The following is a 22,331-nucleotide window of genomic DNA, read 5'->3' on the forward strand; positions in this document are numbered from 1 at the left end:
GACATATAACCAACATTTGGCAAAAACTAGTAACAAAATATGACATTCCAGTTAATACCAAATTTATTCAAAAACCAGGCACAAAACTGAGGTCTATACTATGTAAAAACTACACTGACAAACACCACACCAACATTATTTATAAAATACAATGTGATAACTGCCACGACTTCTATATTGGAGAAACAAGTAGAAAAATGGAAACCAGATTCAAAGGATATAAAAAGTCACCTTCCCACGTTTTCGAACACTGCAAGTCAAATAAACACAACATAACCATAGAAAATACTCAAATACTAAATAAAGAAACAAACATAAAACAACGCAAAATTAAAGAAGCCTTACTTATACAACAACTTAAACCCAAAATAAACCAATATAAAGGAACACCTTTATACCTATATTAATATAATAAAATAAATAAAATTATATATTCAAACATCTAACACCGCCCTCTACATTCCGACACTCAGTTACACAACCCCTTTGAAACATAAGGTCAGCTTCCGTTCAGTTACCTCTTTCTTTGTGAACCTGATGACCGAAGAAGGTCGAAACGTTGTTTGCTCTTATATGTAAAATAATTTTTCAACTCAAACGAGCCGTTTTTGCATATATATTTGTATCACATTGTTTCAGTGTTTTTTATTTCATTGCCTATTACAGTACTGTCAATATCTACAACCTTAAAGTGGTAACTGCTCTAATACTGTCAATACCACAACTTTATAATGTATGTACATACTGTCCTTCTCTGTAGAGAAATATAGATATAACCGTTAACATGAGTATCATTCTGGTGTGTGTTATGTATGTGATATGGAGCGACATATGGTTCTTCTCGAAAGACACAAAGGTACACTAACCCTTAACACGAATATCATTCTGGTATGTATAATATATGTAATGTAGAGTGACATGTGGTCCTTTTCTCATACACCACTACCCAAAATAACTGTTAACACAACGATTATATGAACAATTTTGAACGCATATCCACACATTGTTTGTTTGTTTTTTGGAATTTCGCACAAAGCTACTCGAGGGATATCTGTGCTAGCCGTCCCTAATTTAGCAGTGTAAGACTAGAGGGAAGGCAACTAGTCATCACCACCCACCGCCAACTCTTGGGCTACTCTTTTACCAACGAATAGTGGGATTGACCGTCACATTATACACCCCCCACGGCTGGGAGTGCGAGCATGTTTTGCGCGACGCGGGCGTGAACCCGCGACCCTCGGATTACGAGTCGCACGCCTTACGCGCTTGGCCATGCCAGGCCGATATCCGCTCAGCCCACCGAGAGGAATCGAACCCCTGATTTTAGCGTTGTAAATCCGATGACATACCGCTGTACTAGCGGAGGGCCCATATCCACACATGAATTATTATATTGCTAATGGTTACGTATACAAATATACAACTTAAAAAAATTTACATTAGTAATGTTTTACTTTACAAAAGGTTTTAAAAGATCGGAGGATTTTGATAAACGTTTCATTGAAATTATGTGAAATGTTTCTTGTTTGACTTATTTTTCATGTATATTCAGTAGAATGAAATACTATAGTAAATAGAGTAACACTACTTTCTATGTACAATATGTTTGATTTGATTTTTTAGCAGTCATTTAAATATAAATAACTGATTACAACTTTCACATATCACCAGTAATAAACCTGTAGTTATATGATGTAGGTTAGGAATGCGAACGATTAAAAATTAAGATGTTACGAGATGTACAAAGTAATACAACTGGGATATATTTATATACGATATCCTCGTTATACCTTAAACATGTATAGCATTTATCTTGTTACGTGAAATATTTAATTATTTAATCCGATGCCTAGTTTCTAAATAAAGTAACGTGTTACACAAATGAAAACTTACTACGGTAAATTTGTAACACTACAAATTGGGTTTCTTCTCGTTGAGTAGCTCCGATTTTAACAACAAACAAGTTATGATGGAAATAAAAGTTGCTAGTTGCTTTATCAGTGAAAATTATGAATATAGTTTATGTAAAATATATACTATTATAACAACGTAAATTTCTAACGACCCGCCCACATTTGGTTAATATGAAATACTAAGGCTTTGTAATGCTGAAACCAGAGGTTCGATAGCCGTGTTGGGAACACAAATATCCCATTGGTTAACTTTATAAAACAAAGATACTTAAATTGAGTGATGACAAAAAATCGCGTTATTTTAATTACTTTGTAAATATAATTACTTTTACGAGATTACTAGACCTGCATGTGGTTTCTACTTTGAATGATATAATCTCTCGTAGGTGGACGCCCGACTGATGAGTTCGATTAAAAAAATTCTGAATCACTTCAAGTAAGATAACCTTTCAGGTGAATCTGAATACGTGAAAACCTTTCTGTAAAGAAACAAGTTTGTTTTTCCGGATGTGTAAACAGACTGCGGCTACAGACGTAATTTATTCAATATTGACCAACACCTCAGAACGTACATGAAGTATTTGATTTATTACACTATTATTGTATGAAGTCATTCTCCACACAACTAACGTTGTAGTCAATTTGGTATAACCAGATTGAAGACGAATTAGTCCTAGTTGAGCTTTATTATACACAATTCTTAAAGATCCACCCACATACGATACATTCATTTTTAAATACTAACCGTTCTAAAATTACAAACACCATCTTATAATTCTTAAAGAAACATCCTTCAAATAAAAATATTTTACAACAGCTACTATTAACATTTATTGATAAACAGAACACAAAAGTTTCGACCTTCCTTGGTAATCATCAGGTTAACCTTAAGTATTAATACCAGCACTTTGGAAATTCGCGATTTCACTTACTTTCGAGAAATAACCAAATATGGGAAAGGATATATTGTACAAATAAAACAGTGTTATTCATGTACAGAGTAACTGAAAATTAAGACATGGAAATATTATGGTTGAAGTCCAACCCACACATAGGTAACTTCAGAAGCTGAACAAAGTTATGCGTCGTTCTTCGTGAATTGTAAGAAATTATTCACACGAAAAATAGTGGGCAAATGAAGATAATAGAAAACAGCATAAACTCGTGAACCAATAAGGTAAAGTGTAGTAAAGGAAAGTTCAAGAACAACATGGATAACTAAATTACATGGGTCGAAGTCTCCATTGGAAGATGGAAAATGCAATATATTTTAGGCTGAAATTTTTGTTAGCCGTGGGCGTAACAAGAAGAGACTTTTATTAAACTAATTATACAATAGTAGGGACATCAAAACGAGTATTTGTTTCAAACGAATCGTTTGAGTTTCCTAATTTTAAGAATAGGTTATGAATAAAGTTTTGTACAACGTGTATTAACGTTTAATTTAGTTAACTTGAATTCAACATATTATTACTCTAACGTCAGGTTTGAAAAGGTGAATTTTACAGTAAAAAAATAACTTTGCAGTCAGAACTATTCGTACTGATCAAGTTTGCAAGTTCAATTTTGCTGCAGAAAGAGCCCTTTGCGAGCGGCAATCCGAACTTTTCAGTTTGTACGTTTGCCGCTAGGAAAAGTACTATGACGTAATAGTTGCCAAACAAACCGCTAACGCAAGCGTGTTGAATATAAATAAACATAGCCAGTGCATACGAAAAAACAGTGGCGGAGTTTGTTTTGACTGTGTTCTGAACAGTGTTGAGTAGCACCATATCAATTCAAACCTAGAACAGTTACTTTTGACACAGATCTGACAAGTTCTAGTGATGAGGACAGTTCCGCCGATGGTTTTTTTTAGTCTCAACCTGCCTGGCTTGAAACCCACGGAACGCAAAACAGTGGGATCCGATACAAAACATGAGCATTCAAAGTGATCTTGAAAAAGTTTTGCATAGTGTGAATGAGTTCAGTTCTTCCTATTAACAGTCTGCACCCACTGTCGTCACCTTATCCGTTCCTTCTCCTTGCACGAAAACGAAAAGAAATTTTTGCCCGATGCCGAATCGTTTTTACAACCATAAGCAACGCAATAAAACATGTTATCGTAAAATAAACAAAGTAGCAATATCAAGACAAAAATAGCCTCAAAAAAGTATGTAACCCGACAAAAGCACCGATAGATTTATATAAACCACCAGCATTGATAGGAACACAACGGTCAGCGCACTACGAAGAGCGTTTGGCAATTATTACGTCAGTTGTAAAACGACACGGTAACAGGCAAACGACCTAGAGGAATTCGAGTTCGAGGACAGGCATATTTTGTTTCAAGTTTTACTTTGTAACTGAATGTTTAAAAATATGGCAACTACAGGAATTATACCTAACCAAAGTACACTTTCTAATGAAATTGTTAAATGTAATGAAAATTCCCCTTTAACAACACGTTGTGTTTCGCTATTGCAAGTTATCTAGTCTCCTCCTTTTGAAGGAGATTTGATCTATGGTGAATACAGCTATATCCTATTATCCATATGAAAAGACTGCACTAGTTGAAACAACCAGATATTAGGTAGTTTAATTCGTCACAATGAATGTTAAGCGTGACAAGTAATAGTATTTTATGTTCGGTATAGGTTGATACATGTTTCGCCTATATTAATTTATAGAATTATAGGATGTATTTGTGCTGTATTGTTTGTTTGAAGAAGTGGGCAAGATGTTAAAGAGTGTAGAATGTAGTTTAAAACCTTTTATTCGGAGAATAAAATTTTGATTATGTTAGAACGTATTAGAAAACCACTTCTATTTACTAACTAATGTTTAGTGTTGTAACCAAACGTTAAGTACCAGTCTAATTTTGTATAGATTTCTAAAAAAGGATGGAAGTCCTCGCTACCGAAGTAATTATATGTAGTATTGCTCAAACGATTCAGTCACATTTGAAGGATCATTATCAGCTTATTGATCTAAAAGGAAATAAGGTATGTAATAGTTGTGGTTTAACTATAATAGTTAAATACAGTGAATGTTTATGTAGTTTTAGTTAAGTGATTTGAGATTAATAAATACAACGGAATAAAGTTAAATTTATTAATTTCCAAAAGGAAAAATAGAAAGTAACAAATGTAATAAAGTAAACAATCTAATAAAATTCATTAAACAGGAACCAGACCAATACGTATAGGGAAATTCATTCCGTCTTACTACACGTGCAGGACGTACAGCCACAGGTTTCTCCTTCTATAGAGAGAATAAGATTACATGTGTCATAAAAATTAAAGTTTATAAGAACAAACATTAGTAACGAATGAAGATATAAACGTTTAGGGTTAAAGTTAAATTCCATACAGTATGGACTACATAAGATTATACATACCTGTACACTTACATCGATCTTCAGTGTCGGATTTTTTATTGCATGTAGTGCACTTACAACCGTCTTCTTTACCACAGGTGCACTTCTCGATACATTTGCATACAGGATCTTAAAGATAAATATGGCACAAATTAATGAGGTGTCATGATAGATTGAAGTTCATTATGATATTTGGTTATATCAGGAACGTTACTTTGAGGTTCATGTGATGTCAAACAACGAACGCATAGTTTAATCTTCGTAATGCACAATACATTAACTTCCATACTGAATGCGTATCTAGTGTAGTGCAGTTTTGTTACGATACTTCGTTAAGGATACGTCATTATGATAAGATTGTTGAAACAGGAGGCGAAGTCGTGGTTTTGTGGAGTTACAACTGGAAGTTGTAACCATGTTAAAATTGCTAATGAAAAACTTCCACCGTCTTTTAGATTGAGATGCAAGACAACAGGATTAGCTTTCTTGTCCCAATATCACATTTAGATAAACGGGACAAGTTAAGTAGTGTTAAACCTTCGAAATCAGTTTATTTCAGTGGTACATTAGGAAGTCAGTGGGAGGGAAGAAATCCCGCTTAAGTGAGAGAACTACTATTGTTCCAACACAAACTGTCTTAATAGTTGTTTGTAAATAACACTTACATTCCGTTAAAGCCGCAAGAAATACGGTACTTCTGTGTATAGTTTGATACAACGACTCAGGCTGATAAACTTATTGTATATATACAAGTTAATTTTGTCAATTTCCATATGACAAACATCTATATCAACTATTACAGCGCAAGGTAATTAGGGCTGGTTGTGTTCTAAAGGTAGTTTAGACGATATTGGATTAAAGCTATTGTTTCTAGATTTTATTTTCATATAAAACCTTATTTCAGTAAGGGGGGGGGATAACTGATAAATATTTAGTAAATTATGGATTCACGCTACTTCTTTAACGTTATGTTTAACTACGAAATCGTATAGAAGAGCATTTAAGCAGTATTGTTAAATAGGCAAGCCGCTAAATATGAATATTTAGATTCATAACTAAGAGACATATCTGGTACTTATTTCTTGAGGGAGTAGGAAACACAGATCGGTGAAATAATGTTTGAAGTTTCATTAAGTACATGTTAGGGGGGAGGTTAGTAGAGATGGTGGTGATCTCTGGATTTATTAATACGTAGGCTAACCATAACTTACAAACCCGGATAGTTTCTATATTTTATTAGAGGTAATGACAGTGGTATAATAAAAAAGTATTGTGGTAAACTAACTTACCTCGAGTTGTGATGCTGCCATAAAAAGGAATACTGGTAGTGAATACAGAAGTAGTAGTGGGGATTCTGTGTACAACTACTGAATCACAACAAACCATTGCAGAGGTCATTTAGTCACCTAATTTAGAACCATTTCTAGAAATAGGAATGGAAGGACAGTTAAAATGTTCAAGAAATAACAGTCAGTATTTCCAATGGGGAGTGTCCATTTTTCTCTAGTGACTAAAATATAGGTCATAGTTTGGGACTGTAAGAAGCCACGATGGGATCACCAGTGGATATATAAATGTTATCTAAGAACAGACTAAGTTTATATAACTGTGCCTGGATATGAAGGCACAAAAAGCGATGGCAGAGCGTCTGGTCTGAAAAGTATAACCCACTGAGGAAGAAAAACAACTCCAGGTGGGATGTTTTGGTAAGGAAGTTTCGAAGCATAGTAAAGACAGTTACAAACGGAAGGGGTACAAAGAAGGTTCATGAAACTATGTATAAGCTTTGAATTGGAGAAGTGCAGAAAGCACCAGTGCAGAGCTGAAGTACTTCGTAAATGCGTTCAAGCATCTTTAAGGTTGAGGGTCTGGCAGAGCCATGGACAAGCTGTCTATGGTCTAGTTTAAATCGAGTAAGATATGAGTAAAACAGAATACTGAACTACTACGCACGTGGTGAAAGAGGGAGACACGGAGGATGTTCAATGCTCTTCTATATTTGATCAATGGCTGCTAGACGTGTGGTAAAAAAGGTTACCTTAAGGTTAAAGGTAAGCCCCAAGAACTATCTTAGGGACTACAGGTAGTACAACTTTACTGATGCGGAGTTAAGGATCCGGGTGAATAATGAAACATGTTTGATAATGTCCATGTTACAGCACTATCAGTTCCTCTCCCAATAAACTAAAACGTATGAAAAACAGGTCAGGGCTCTATGTAAATTAAGATTGTGTTTGTTGTTGGAAGATATGGCTTTTTTTTTTTTTTTTATCAGAACGTAGACATAATTCTGTGGCAAATTAGTAAACTAGACCGGACATCAGGACAAACCCCTCAAACCGGGACGCATGGTTAGCGTATTTTTAAGAGTGTTCCTACATTGTTGTTGCAATGATTGGTTGAAATTTATCATTGTTGCTACGGCGTTAGTCTTCAATAGCGTTAGTTTATATTAACGTGTGTAGCTGTTATTAACCGATAGCTCTATCAGAAATTAGATTAGTTCGTTATTTGAGAGTAGAATACACATTGTAGTGGTCGTGCACATGTGCAGAGGGATTACTTTTAGTATGGGCAAAATAGTGAAAAAAAAACATTTAAATTAAAAATGAAACTAGAAAATCCAAAACAAGAATATTGACAGTTATAAACCACAAAACGATTACAAACTAAATAATTCTTGTAAGTAAATGATATAACCATCTGTATATTGAGAAACGATTTCCTACCTTTACACTTACAACTTCTTTCAGTTCCGTCTTTTGTGTTGCACGCGTTGCACTTACATCCGTCTTCTTTGCCACACGTGCATTCTTTGATGCACGTGCATATTGGATCTTAAGAGAATGAAAAATTTAGCATAAGCGAGCTATGAATATTAGCTTTTTATTATAGTTCTAATACCAAATTAATTTACATATTTAATGAAATGTTACCTTGTTATCAATGTTTAGAAGTAATAAATATGTAGACATTATTAACGTACATTTAATACATATCACCCATAACTCTTTTAGTAATGACGACACCTTAACATTCATATCTTGTCACAAAAACACAAGGATTAGAATTACGTTTCATGAAAGAGAAAGAATTTAAATAAACATAATTTGAGAAGTGTAGTTTTAGGTTATCTAATAAAGTTTCAATTACAACTAATGGTTAAGTGTAGCTTATGTTGCAACAAAATATATTATTGATAGGAGTTTAATGTAAGAGATATTAGCTTCACTCTCATTGCAAGCGAATGAATTGACTGAAAAACAAAAATACCAAAAGCTATTTATATCCAGATTTTCACATTAAAACAAAACCGATAACCTTAGATATACAATAACACCCTTGAACAAATGTCATTTAAATTTTGTTTATTACATTACTCTTACTTACACATATTTAAGACACTTTAAAATTATTACTTAAACCAAACTCTGATATAAACATTCATTCACCGAATTCAACTTACATTTAGACTATCACTACTTCTCTGTAATACTATTTAACACAAACTCATTACCAAATACATTAGACGTACACCTTAATATACCCAACATAACAAAACAAAACTTCAAACCTACCACCACACTGACAAGCTACGTCCGTCATTATTTATAACTTAAAACGTTATTACAATACGTCCTCTTCAAACTGTAATTCCCATCTCAACTTACTGTGGTTGAAGTTTTTATTTTACTCGTGTAAACGATTCGTGTGCAAAATGAACAACAACGTACCGTGTGTTATTTCTAACCAATCATGATGAACAAACATTTCCTAATTATCATAAACAGTAATATATCTAAATATTTCATATTAACAGGTCTGACCTTGTAAAATAAAGTTTAACACTAGATCACTGTAACGTCTACTATTGGTGATAAAACACACGTAACTACACAAGTTAGATGTATTGGTTTCTAATGTTGTTTTTTTTTATTTTCTAGTGTTTAAACTTAAAGATAATACAAATACCTCATGTCAACTTCATCAGTTGTAAGATTGTAGTCTCTAAGCGCTTAAAAAAAAGCGCTCTAAGCGAAAACACAACGTAATAACTAGTACACAAAATGAAAAGGACGAAAGTTACTATGTAAGTGTCAAGTGATGTTAATAAAGTGTTACAAATCTCACGTCAGATTTATAATTTAATTTATTAACAATAATCCAGTTACCAAGATCCAATCAACTGGTTACATAAGGATAGTCTATGATGTAAGAAAAGCTCCATTGTTAATAACATAAATAGTTGACACATAAAACTGGTTAATATATAATGATGACAAGTTTATTAAAATCATTCTTTGAATTTGTTACTCAGACCAGTCAATTATTGTAATTTCAAACTGTCGACTTTATCCGCTGTATTAAATATTGATGGACGTGTCATTGAACACTTTTAATATTATAACGTCTCCTTAGCTGGATCACTTCCCCACACACTTTCCAGTTTATCACAAAAAAGTGAGAGATCTTAAAAACTAAAGTTTGGGGTTTGATTCCTCTAGTGTCCAGGTTTGTACTTATACAAACAGACAAACTTTTCTCATTTCTGTTTATAAAACAGGACTGCCACTTCCTCTGGTTTTTATTAGAATCATTGGTTTAGGTGTTTCTCTTCATTTTGTCATTTGGTGATATTATGTCCGACAGTTGAACTTTGAAGAGTGTGTGTGTTTTCATATAGCAAAGTCACCTCGAGCTATCTGCTGAGCTCAATGAGAGGAATAGAACCCCTGATTTTGCGTTGTAAATCCGTAAACTTACCGCTATACTAGCGGAGTGCGTACTTTGAAGAACGGAAAAGAAACGCAGGTAACACCCAGTATTTGTGTCCACATATGGACGTAGTTTCACCAGATCACCTAATGTTGTTGATTTGGTCACAAAGACTGATGTAGTTAGAGAGAATTTAGAATTTTAGTGTTTTTTATGTTCTGTGTCTGTGACAAATAACACTCATAATACCATATGAACACCATACTAATAACACTAATAATACCGTACTAAGACGTGTATTACCTGATAATGGGACTGCTTAATCATTGTTGGTAGAAGTTGGTATAGTTTTGTTAACATTATAAAAAATGAAACTTATTTTTCAAAATTATCTGCACCTTATCAAAAGTTCGAGATGAATGTAAGTGAAAATCCGTGCAAGGCTCTTACTTTCATGTTGGATAATCGCCTGTGTATTACAGAAATCACATTGTCCAGTGTTCCCACTTTCCCCACTATGTTGTCTAAACTCAATCTGTGATTGTGCAGTTGAAAATGAAAAAACCTGACGAGCGCTAGAACATCTAACCCTAATCACTGAATAGATTCAGATAAACTTCACAAATATAAAATGTCTCTTAATTACATAATGTTTTAACAAACTGTATGGCTTTAAAATGTGCTGCACTAAACAGCACATTGCTGGACTATGCACATGATTTGAGATGGTTTGGTGATTTGGTGGACAGAGAAGTCTTCCCAAGTCAAGATTCCAGCAACCACGAATGAACGTTCTCATGCTGCTAAGAAGTCTAGAGGTATCCTCTTCCTTAGATCAAAATATTATTGTTGTAATGGTTTCTGCTGGTTCGTCTTAGGAATCCATTAACATGTTATAATCTTAACATTACCAAAACTGGTGACTGTAAGTATAATAAGAAAGCAAAATTCGAATACATCAACCATGTAGTTTAGGTCTTGAAACAACGCACATGTTTTAGGACATGTGATTATGACACAATATTATTGAAAAATAATCAGAAGACATCAAGAACAATGATTAATGTATAGCTAACTTAATTATCACTGAAAATATTGGATATCGTGAAATATGTAAGTATGGTGGAACGAAGTCTATAATATAACCATCAAAGAGGTGTTTCACTATATAATATCTAATTATTAGAAGTGCTTGACTGTATTTCTTTGATTATCTGACCAAAGCTTTGCTAGATATCATGAATAAGAGAAACTATTGTCCACTTTACAGGACACGGAAGAAAATACAACATATCTACTTTATAGATTACATTTCTAAGTTTATTTCTGGTGTAAATATGTATTATAAATAGAGATCTCTTTAATTTGTAGCTTTATAATTTTTAATTTGATTAACCTGTAGTTCTATGAATATTGTATTTATAATAGACTTTAAAAACCCTATTGGTGAAAGTCGGAAATATATTTGTGTAGCTATTCTTTTGTTAACTTTTTTATTCACTGATTCATCATACTTAAGTATATCAAATAGGGGGGACTGATCCGCACTATGAACAAGTTATATATAAATCATTTATAGCTTTGGGTTAACACAAACGTTAAAACTAGCTTTTTACTTCCTCTAAGTAAATGTTTCGTTTCTTTCTGTAATTGGTCGACGCCAATCATTATCGAAATGAGAGGTGCTTTTATTTGTTCTTATTGTGATCATAATATATTTTGTAAAGATAAGTAAGTAATGTACATTATTCCCAAAGTGCATTCCAGATTTTCCACTTCATAATCAGGATACAATTTCTCAGTAGAATTCACTGACAATTAACAGTCTATTGATGAGTGTAACTTGTGCCTCTGATGTGTTGAGAGTCTGGATCTCATATAATGTATTTGATAATTTGTGATGAACTATACCGTTTTTATAGCTTCAACATATTTTAGTGTTTGCAATAAATTTAATGTAAAGAAATGTAATAATTTGCTAATTAAGGAAAGTAAATAAATAAATTAGACACAAGAAATAAGAAAATGAATTTCTTACATGAAAATCTTGCTTTGTTATTGTAGGTTTAATTTCATAATTATAGCTTTGATGGTGTTTGTATGAAAGAATATAAATGAAATATTTATCTAGTATATTTCAAAATAGTCCTATTAGAAACAATTCACTACTTTTCTAACGGAATAAATATTTTTGTTTGTATTTTTAGATACCATGAACAGTCAGAACGATGAGCACTATACCACAGATTCATCAGTGAATTCACACACCTGAACAATGATATTGTAAAAACTTACATGTGGTAGAGAATGTACACAAGACACAACGAAGAAGTCATTACATGCTCTGCCCTTATCGTTCTAATACAAAAAACAACATTAAACGACATTTCGCTTCCATACTCGTAACATCCATAAAATCACTTCAATGTTGCGGTTCCCATGTCTCCAATAAAGCTACCTTTCGTTCACACACCAAGTCTGCACATGGCGGTGGGTGCAGGTAGCGACTTTTGTTGTCGGTCTTTCTGTAATAAAGCACTCTTTCGACGACATATGGGTGTTCACAATGATCACAAAGATTTCTTTTTTTGCGCACCATAATTATTCATGTAGTCACAAGGGCAATTTCCAACGTCATAACTTGAACCTTCATGGTATTGAGAACAAAGGAGAAGAAGACGGGAACATAATCCACTTCACTCTACTTCAATCACCGAACTATGAGCAATGTGCAGAAGATAGAAATTCACAACTTACATTTTCAATAATCTTTATCCACAGTAAAGAATGGAAGCAGACATAAACAAAACTGTAATCTACACAGCCAACACGTAAACTATTCAATGAATCCATTCGTTCTTCAAAATCCAATGAGTTTCAACAAGAGCCGTTTCCTTTTAAAATACAAACTATCTTCTACAAGTAACCTGATGTACCGAATAAAACCAATGAACTAGAAAATGGATGTTTTACTGAACTTTATCCACAACCCACCTGGATAACACCAGGGAACTTCAATAGTGAAATACTTTCTTCAGGAGGTTCCTTATGTAGGAAATTTGTTTTCAACACTAAATACAATACATTCCAAGAAACGCCCTCTATTCATAAATTAACATTTACTTAAGCGACTGCAAATCAGTCAGTATTTTTACTATCTGAAGTCTTAACAGATAATCCACAACGTTCTGATGTATTTGTAAGTGACAGCAAATATCTTACAATTTATTTGCCATTTGGATATCCATCCAACAAATGTTAGCAGTTTAACAAACTTTCTGTCCAAGACAGGAATGATATTACATCAACTATCTTTCCTGGTGATGACAGATTCGCTGTGTATGTTGAGGACAATGATTAAACTCATTTCTCTGAATATCATGTGCCCGTATCTTTAAACATTAGTAATAATTCATACATATTAGAGACTAGCAAGTTTGACTCTATTACTGACGAGTTACACAGTACATCATACATCAGTTCAGAATCATTTGTGGTTATCTTTGGGTCATTCTATCCTGTTTCTCGATAATTATCCTGTTAATTCTCTTCAAGAAAGAGATAAGTTTGTGAATATTTTTTATTCTTGTGCAGTTACAAATTCTAAAACCCCTCGAAGAAATACATCCACAAGTGATATTAGAATACATAGATTGGCAGATGGTTCTGCCACTACTGGGTCGTTTTCTAGAAACACCGGAAATACAGAATCACAACTTCAACCTGAAGATGATAAAAGGTTCAAAAGAAATAAAGAAGCTTCATTTCCACCTGGTGAGTGGGTTTATAACAAAAATACTGACTAATATTGTACATATCAAATCATCCGTTAGGTAATGTCTGATGTTAGGTTCAGAAAAAGAGAAATGACTTCAAACGCTGTTGATGTTATTTAATAAATAATGTATGTTCCATTACTATTAATTACTTTCTGCCAACGATTCACAAGCTTCTGAATGTCACTTCTAAAAAAATTCTTGGGGTTTGGTGGAAAATAATGTAGAGATAGTAGCTTGATATCATTATATGTTCCAATCTCTTTTCCATCAAGATAGTTCTGTAAAGTTCGGAATACATGATAATCAGATGGGGCAAGGTCTGGAGAATAAGGAGGATGTGAAAGTTTTTTCCCAGTCTAACTCTTCAATCTTTGCAGATGTGATCCTTGCTGTATGGACCCGTGCAGTACCCTGGTGTAACACAACATCTTAACGATTGATCAAAGCAGGCCTCTTTTCTTTCAATGCAAAATTGAAGCGCTCTAAAAGTTGAGAATAGCAGTCTGGTGTAATTGTAACATTGAGTGGCAGCAACACAAAGTTGATCACACCAACAATATCCCGCCAAACGTTTAACAAGACTTTCCTAGAGTGGAGGTCCATTTTGGGCTCTGCTATAGCCAGTTTACTTGCACTGAGCCATTGTGAGCAGTGCTTAACATTTTTATATAATGTCTATTTCTCATCTCCAGTCACTAGCCTGTCAAAAAAAGGTGGGTTTCGTTCACTAGAGTGCAAAGAAGTGCAAAAGTCCACTTTTGCTATTAGGTTGGCTTCTGTCAAATCATGGAAACTTCCAAACAAACCTTCAACATTTTCTTTCATTGAGAGACTTCGCACCATAAACACCTTGAATGTTTCATGTATTTTCTGCTGCACTATTGCTATTTTCTTAACTCATAAAACATTATGTACCTAATGTGCTTCTTAGACACATCAATATTCATAATTGTTCATTTGATTAATGATCTGAAAAAGTGAGATTGGGTTACTTTGTTTTATTTGTCACACGTTTTATACACGTCCTATTACATATTTTAGTTATTACATCCTTATACAAAGATACAAATGATGATGCACTTTCTGTATTAAATTTTCGGATAATACTTTTGGGATGACCTGACATATTAGCAAAGAAAGATAATAAACGTTTTTCTTGACGTCTTCCAAAACTGTAAAATATGACTCAATGTTTTTTTTCTTTTCTGTTTATTATGTAAATTAGTATGATGTTAACTTAATGAGAAACTTTAACCGTGTAAATTATGTACAATAAACCTAATTAATTTTGTTTTGCAAATTGTTTTATGCTAACCTTCACCATGTTACTTCATTATACTTATTTGTACATAAATATTTAAATACAGTTACATTACTTATGAATATAATATTTTATTCATTAAGACAATACCATTTTCTTTATGTGGTTGTATAACAATATCTCCAACTCTTGTGGAATTCTTGACAAGTATACCGAGGTAAGAAAGAATTTTAACAAAGCAAATGACACCAGAATTAAATTAGTTTTACTTTTAATATTATTGATGTCAGAACCAGATAGTTACTTTGTAAGGGGTTTAATACATACATGAATATTTCCAGATCATTTGATTTTGAAAGGTAAGATGTAAGAACCAAGAGGTGTGTGTGTACTTATTTAGTTAGGTTAGTGTTACTGCTAGTCGGTGTGGTTATAAAAACAAGACGCCTTTTTCCGTGAGCAGGGAATTTAGTAAGTTGTTTTTTACTAAATTTGTATTTCTTGTGTGGCGCAAATTGTTTTAATAGTGTTAACTCAATAGACTTCAGGGTAGACGTTATGGTCACTACCACTCATTCCTACACAACCCGGCAGCGTTCGGTCAGTTTTATTGTACCGCCAAACTCTTTACATTGACAGTTATTGATTCAGTATATGAATTATTGAGGTAAATAGTTGTGGAATGTCTCCCACACTTTGGTAATGAACGTTAAAAGGCAACATTATATCATCTGGTATTGCGCAAACTCTATCGAGCAGTGGTAACTTCAACTTTAATAGTCCCTGTAGAACCGGTCAGGCAGAATATAAAATGGACAACACTCCGATCCGCGTTTTCAACCTCCCTCACGATACAATAACGTCAGAGCTACAAACATATGTTCGTGTAATTAAAACAGAACACGAGTGTCACCAAACGAGAACTGGTGTTTTAACCACTTGTATCAATATGAAGACATTCCGAATTTAATTTAAATCTAAAGATTTACAATTATGATCAACTAGCCAGGAATGTGCTGTTTATATTGCCGTTGTGGCCTAAAAGACCACCTGTCAAACTAGCGTAACACGTTACAATGTAAAACACGCTTGTCTTTGGCAATAACAGTGACATGTGCTCAATTACATGTTAAATATACAACGGTGACAACATTTCGCGTATTTGGCCCCACTGCGGGTAAGGTAGCGAAATAGAAGATGATACAACGGTAATAACATTTCGCGTATTTGGCCCCGCTGCAGGTAAGATAGCGAAAAAGAAGATGATAGAACCCACGGTGACACAGACTGTACCACAGGTACTGACATAGGTTCAGCTTCCTTTCTAGGTAACGACGGCGACCCAGTCTACAATGGAGGTACAACCCACGCTACAAAGTCCATACCCGTAGTATAAGCAGATATTATGGAGGATAATGGAGTGGAAGGTGAAGTTACCAACTTTCCTGCTTTCTCTGTCCCTTTATTTAACTCTTCCCATTTGCCAATTCATGTAACATGTTCTGAAATAATAAGATAGCGCAGTGGTTATCAAAGTGAGATAGCCTCTCACCTTTCGCACTCCAGGTAGATGGCGTTGCTACGTGTTTCAAAGAAAGTAGTTTGAAACGTGTTCACAACTCCTCATTACCTGACATAACAGTAAAACAACAGTGAAAGTAGACAATTCTTCCTTAGGGGTTTATCCAGTCAACAGGTGGACACGGATCCTCTTTATTTCTTATGATCCCTTTTCTGATCTTCAGTGAAAGATGTGATTCTATATTTCCAGTGTTTTAAGAAAATGACCTACAAGTGACTGTAATTTACCTCTCGCTGTAAATCTAAGTATTCTAAAATGAATTTAGAAGTGTTTTCTCGAAGTGTTTTAGAACTCGTGGTTACATAATGAGGAACGACATTTACTAAACTTTCTTCGTCTTGAACAGGAATAACAGGATAATTCTTGAGAAAATGATTTTAATAACCAAAGGATGGCCACAAATGATTCTGGACTGATGCCTTTTTGTTATCTGGACATATCGATGTACTCTGAAATCCGTTGGAAGAAAATTCAGACTTGCTAATCTCTAATTAGTATAAATCGTTGTTTTGAGCTTTAGCAATATTTTTTATCATTGCCCTGGTGACACCAGTAGAGACAGTGGACGAAATATCATTCCTGTCTGGAACAGAAACTGTATTCAAGTGTTGATATTTGTTGTATTGATGTCCCGATGGCAAAGAAACTATGTAATGTTTCCTGTCATTTACATTAAAACGTTGTGGATCATGGGTTAAGATTTCAGTTGTATCGATAAATCTTATTTTCACAAGTACAGGAAGTTACTTTGAATGTATTGTATTTACTGCTCTAACGAAAATTCTTACTTAAGGGAACTCCTGAAGAAGTTATTTTAGTCTTCAAATTTGTTGATTTTATCCGACTCGGTTATGCATACAATTTACTCAACATCCATTTTGTAGTTCATTTATTTTATACCAGGTGACTCGTAGAAGATTGTTTGTATTTTAGTAGAAAATGACTCAAGTTGAAATCCGCTAGCTTTGTATGAACACATGGGAATCACTGAATAGTTACTTCTATTATTATTTGATGGTAAAATTCTCGACGAATTTACTGGAACTTTAATTGGTGAATATCTTTCTTCATTTGGACATTGATCATCTTTCGGTGGTTGAAGTAGAGTTGAAGTCGATGATGTTCCCTTCTTCTCCTTTATTTTTATTTCTTTGTTTTAAATACCATGAAGCTTCAAGTTGTGATGTTCCAAGTTGCTATTGTCACTACCTGAATAATTGCAGTGCGCATAAAAGAAATATTTGTGACCATTGCTGGCACTTATATTTCGTCATAAGTGTGCTTTTCTACAGAAGGACCGAGAACAAAAGTTGCACGTGCACTCACCACCCTGTGCAGATTACGTGGATAAACGAAAGACAGATTTGTTGGAGAATTGAGAACTGCAGCATTGAAGTAATTTGTGGATGTCATGTGCATGGAAGCGAAATGTCATTTAATATTGTTTTCATGTGTAATGACTCAGTGTTCTGTTTTGTTTCAATCCTCAAACACATGTAAGTTTTTGCCAAATGACTCTTCAGATGCGTATGAACGCATTGATGGATCTGTGGTATAGATTTCTTTCATTCTGACTGTTTATTGTATCTAAAAATATAAAGTTTTATTCTATTACATAAACATTGAAATGTTTCTGATACGACTGTTTTAACTGTATGTCTTGATTACAAGTCGAACGCCTTAATCCACCAGACAATGCCGGCCTTATAAATAAAGGATCATAGTGTCAGACATCATATTTTTCTACATTTAACATAGGTTTGATTTTATTATAGCTTCTTCCACGTGAATTATAACATTTAAATCGTTTATTTAATCTTTGTATTTGAAAAAATTAAAGGTTTTGTATTTATTTATTTATTTCTATAAAATAGTACAGATCTAATTCATTTTATATATACATATACATTTTTATTTTGTGTATCAACATATGAGGTATAAGTATTTCTTGTTAATTTAATTTTGATAAACACATTTCTCAACCATACTGTCAACAAAAGCAACAATATAAACAAGTTTTTAAGAATAGTGAAATATTTGATGCATTTAGGTTCATTAATTTAGGTAGTCGAAATAATACATTATTTAGGAAAAATATGTGGACACATTACATTAAAAATTCAAGCTAGTTTGGGAACATAATTTTTTTACGTGATGCTCTGGTGGCATAGCAGTATGTCTGTGTGCATAAAACATTAGAAAACGAATTTCGATATCCATGGCGGGCCGTGCAAAAGATAGCCCATTGTATAACTTTGTGCTTAACTGTAAACAACCTAATTGTCGGTGGCTGAAAGTTTTCTACCTTTAAATTTTGGATTTTATCTATATAAACATGAAAATATATTTATCGTTATTTGAATGTTTAAGAAGTTTTTAAATTGGTTTTCTGAAACTCCGAGAAGACCAAAAACTTACAACATAGTATAAAATGAGAAAGAATTTCATATATGAAAGAATATTGATTCTTCGACAGTGTTAAAATAATATTTAACACATGAAGTAAATGTTTGATCAACCTATGTTTGGCATAAACCGGGCAGTTAATGTTACTGCTTGCATTTTACTATGGTTTTTATAAATCTACTGTGTATCATAATATACTTTCCCAAACAAAATTGTACGTAATTATGTTGCTACTTCCTAAAGATAAACATTAATTTAATTTCTTTGTTACTTGTTAAACTTGCAGAACTATAAATTATTCATTATTAGTGTTCAAAGTAACTGCTTTTAAGTTTGATATAAAATAATATTATAGCTTCGTTACATATATATTTTGTTGTTTTTCAATATTCTATGGGACTTTAATTATTTTGTATTCGAAGTTCCTTTTATTCAATAAATGTGCTCTTACGACATACATTGTAAATAAAGTTCATCAAACTGATCTCAATATATCATAACGTAGGAGACTGTTTGATTAGATATTATCGATTTATTCATTTTGTGAATGAATATCTTACGCTTTCCTTCGAGAAAGGTTCAAGCAGGTTTTTTAAAGTAAGTCACATGACAAATTTATTTACGTGAACTGGAAAGAGCCGTACGTAAAGTTTATAAGTCATTTACGCAGAAATATAGATTTTCGCGTGAAAAATAATTTCTCCAAAGAAAAGTTACACGTAAAGTAAATAGTCGTAGAAATGGAAGGCTTTAGGTTTAATATAGGCCTAGCTGTTGATATATTAGAGTGAGATTAACGGTGTTGAAAAATGTAAGAAAAATAATTTATTTCATAAATTCTAATAAAATTGAACCTCAAGAGTCATCGAGAAAACCCAACTGTAGGAAAATTCTAGAGCCATGTGACAACGTTGGGATATCCTATGAAAGTCGGTGTATTTTTTGATATATAGATATTTAATCTCACTTTTAACAATACTAAGAGATTATAGGAATATAACTAAACCATTAAAACAGGTACACGTGAATAGAAGATCGTTACTAAGCAATTTGAATGACGCTTGCCCTATTTGACCCTGACATTTAGTTTGGTACGCTCTTTCCTGTCGAAGTGCTCGCTCGCGCCACTTTCTCGCTCTGGGAGTTTGCGTGGATTAGCGTGTCGTTCTTTGCCGCGTGTGTGTGTTGTGTGTGTCATCCTCGTAGGTAGGTATGGCTTCTGCCCTCCGGCCATACTTTGTTTGGCCGCGGTCTATCCGCTTTGTGGTGCCCGCGGCCTCGCTATCCTCGGCGATTATTAACGCCTTGAACGCTGCTGTCGGGGATAGCACCACTGAATGTTTGCAACATTTTAGAAAAGGGCAGTATGTGGCGACGTTCGCGTCGGCCGCCCATGCCCGTCGCTTTCTGGACCAGGTGGACTTTCCCTTGGGTGACCAGCGTGTGTTCGTGGAGCCGGCCGGACTGAACATTAAGTGGATAACACTCTGGTCGGCCCCATTCGAAATGCCCCATGACGTCGTCAAGGACGTGTTGACAGCGTATGGGACTGTCAGGAAAATAGAGTTTGAGGCGCAGCAGTCGCGTCCTCAGGTGTGTACAGGGACCCGGCGGGTGTGTATGGACATGCAGACGCCAGTCCCAAACTTTCTTACGGTGTAGGGGTATGGGTAATATGTAATTACCCGGGTATGCATCGCCTCTGTCGCCGTTGTGGCACAATGGGCCATTTGGTGGCTGACTACCTGACCCCGCAGTGTAGGTTATGTCAGACTATCGGACATGAGGACAGTGCCTGCACCGTTAAGTGCGCTGTGTGTGGTGGTGGCCACGCACCCTCGCCGTGCCCGAGGCGTGTGACTGCATATGCCTCGGTGGTTGCTCAGCCGCCGCCGACACCTATGCCCCGTAAGACCAGGGCGAAAGGGACAGGGGCGGCAGCGACTCCTACTGGGTCGACTGCAGTGCCTGTGGGTGGGGAACCCGAGGGGGCACCTGTTGTTCCAGAGGCTGTGGCAATTCTACGCATTCTCTCTGTTCAACTGCTTTGCGGTTGACATGATTTTCTTGCAGGAGACTCATTTTGCCTCTCGAAGGGACCACTTCTCGTTCTCCTCCCGACACCCTGTACGTGCCTTCTGGTCGTTTGGCACTAAGCGTTCGCGTGGGGTGGGGATCCTTTTACACTCGTATTTTCTTGGGACCATCCTCGCGTCACATAGTGATGCTGAGGGAATGGGTGGTGTACGTTGATGTTGTCACTGGTGATCGTAAGATTCGGCTTGTCAATGTCTATGCGCCTGTCGAGCACAGGGAGCGGGATGACTTCTTCTCGGGATTGGACAGGCTAATGGTCACACAGGTCGATATCGTTCTTGGGGGCGACTTCAACTGTCTTTTGGATCCTCACCTCGACAACATTGGGGGTGAACCTGGTACTGGTGATCGGAGTATGTGGTCCCTGCTTGCAGTGCTGTCAGATTTCGCTTTTTGTGATGTCTGGCACACGGTCGTGGCATTTCATCTCGCCTTGACCGATTCTATGTGACACCTGGCCTGCAGCAGAACCTAATAGGGGCTCGTGTTCATTGGGTTGGGGATGCCTCGTTTTCTGTGTCTGACCATCGGGCATTTTTTGCTACATTCCAGGATCTTGTCCCCATTTGTCGGAGCTCCGGTGTGTGGAGGCTCAACGTCTCCCTCCTGGTTGAGGATGGGGTGGGAGATGCTTTGCTTGCCCTTGTTCGGGGACTCTGTTCTGTCGAGTCTCTCACCGGGTCATGGTGGACGGGTCTCAAGGAGGCCTGTGCATGTTTGCTAAGGCAAGCAGGCATGCGGCTTTCGAGGCTCGCCGCCGGGCTTTGCGGGGCAAGCAGGACATCTTGGCTGCCTTGCTTCATGGCAGACTGTCAGATTGCTGGGTTCTTTCGAACATTGGGGCACTACGTAAGGATATAGATTTGGATTATTCCAAGTTGTTCCGAGCAGCGAGCGTCTCTAGTCTGATTGAGTCGCTCGATCCTAGTGCTGCCACCAGGGTTCCACTGTGCAAGGCACGGGAGATGGCTAAGACCCGCCACATCTCCAGTCTGGTGTTGGAGAATGGTCGTACGTCATCTGACATCTCTGACATTATGTACACGTGCCATGACTATTCTCGCCGTTTGTTTTCGGCCTCGCCCGTGGACGAAGGGTTGTGGGGCCTCTTTGCGCAGTTCTTGCCCTCCCTCGATCTTTCCTTTCATGACCAACTTGTGAAACTAATCTCCTTGGGTGAGTGTTGGTTGGCTATTCGGTCCATGCAGCTTGGTAAGTG

At 35.5% G+C, this 22,331-nt stretch overlaps 1 long non-coding RNA gene across 2 annotated transcripts; it reads right to left on the reverse strand.

Moving 5' to 3' along the window:
- Nucleotides 1–4,982: 4,982 nt before the first annotated feature.
- LOC143238206 (uncharacterized) lies at nt 4,983–8,983 on the reverse strand. Of its 2 annotated transcripts, none has more exons than XR_013020456.1 (4): nt 8,850–8,983; nt 8,016–8,108; nt 5,293–5,400; nt 4,983–5,156 (listed from the first exon to the last, which is right to left on the reverse strand). It is a non-coding gene; the product is annotated as an uncharacterized LOC143238206 (long non-coding RNA). The 2 variants fall into 2 exon arrangements; XR_013020455.1 differs by having other exon boundaries at nt 8,001–8,108.
- Between the last annotated feature and the right edge of the window lie 13,348 nt (nt 8,984–22,331).

The sequence above is a fragment of the Tachypleus tridentatus genome, chromosome 13 (genome assembly GCF_004210375.1).
Source record: "Tachypleus tridentatus isolate NWPU-2018 chromosome 13, ASM421037v1, whole genome shotgun sequence".
Taxonomy (NCBI): Eukaryota; Metazoa; Arthropoda; class Merostomata; order Xiphosura; family Limulidae; genus Tachypleus; species Tachypleus tridentatus.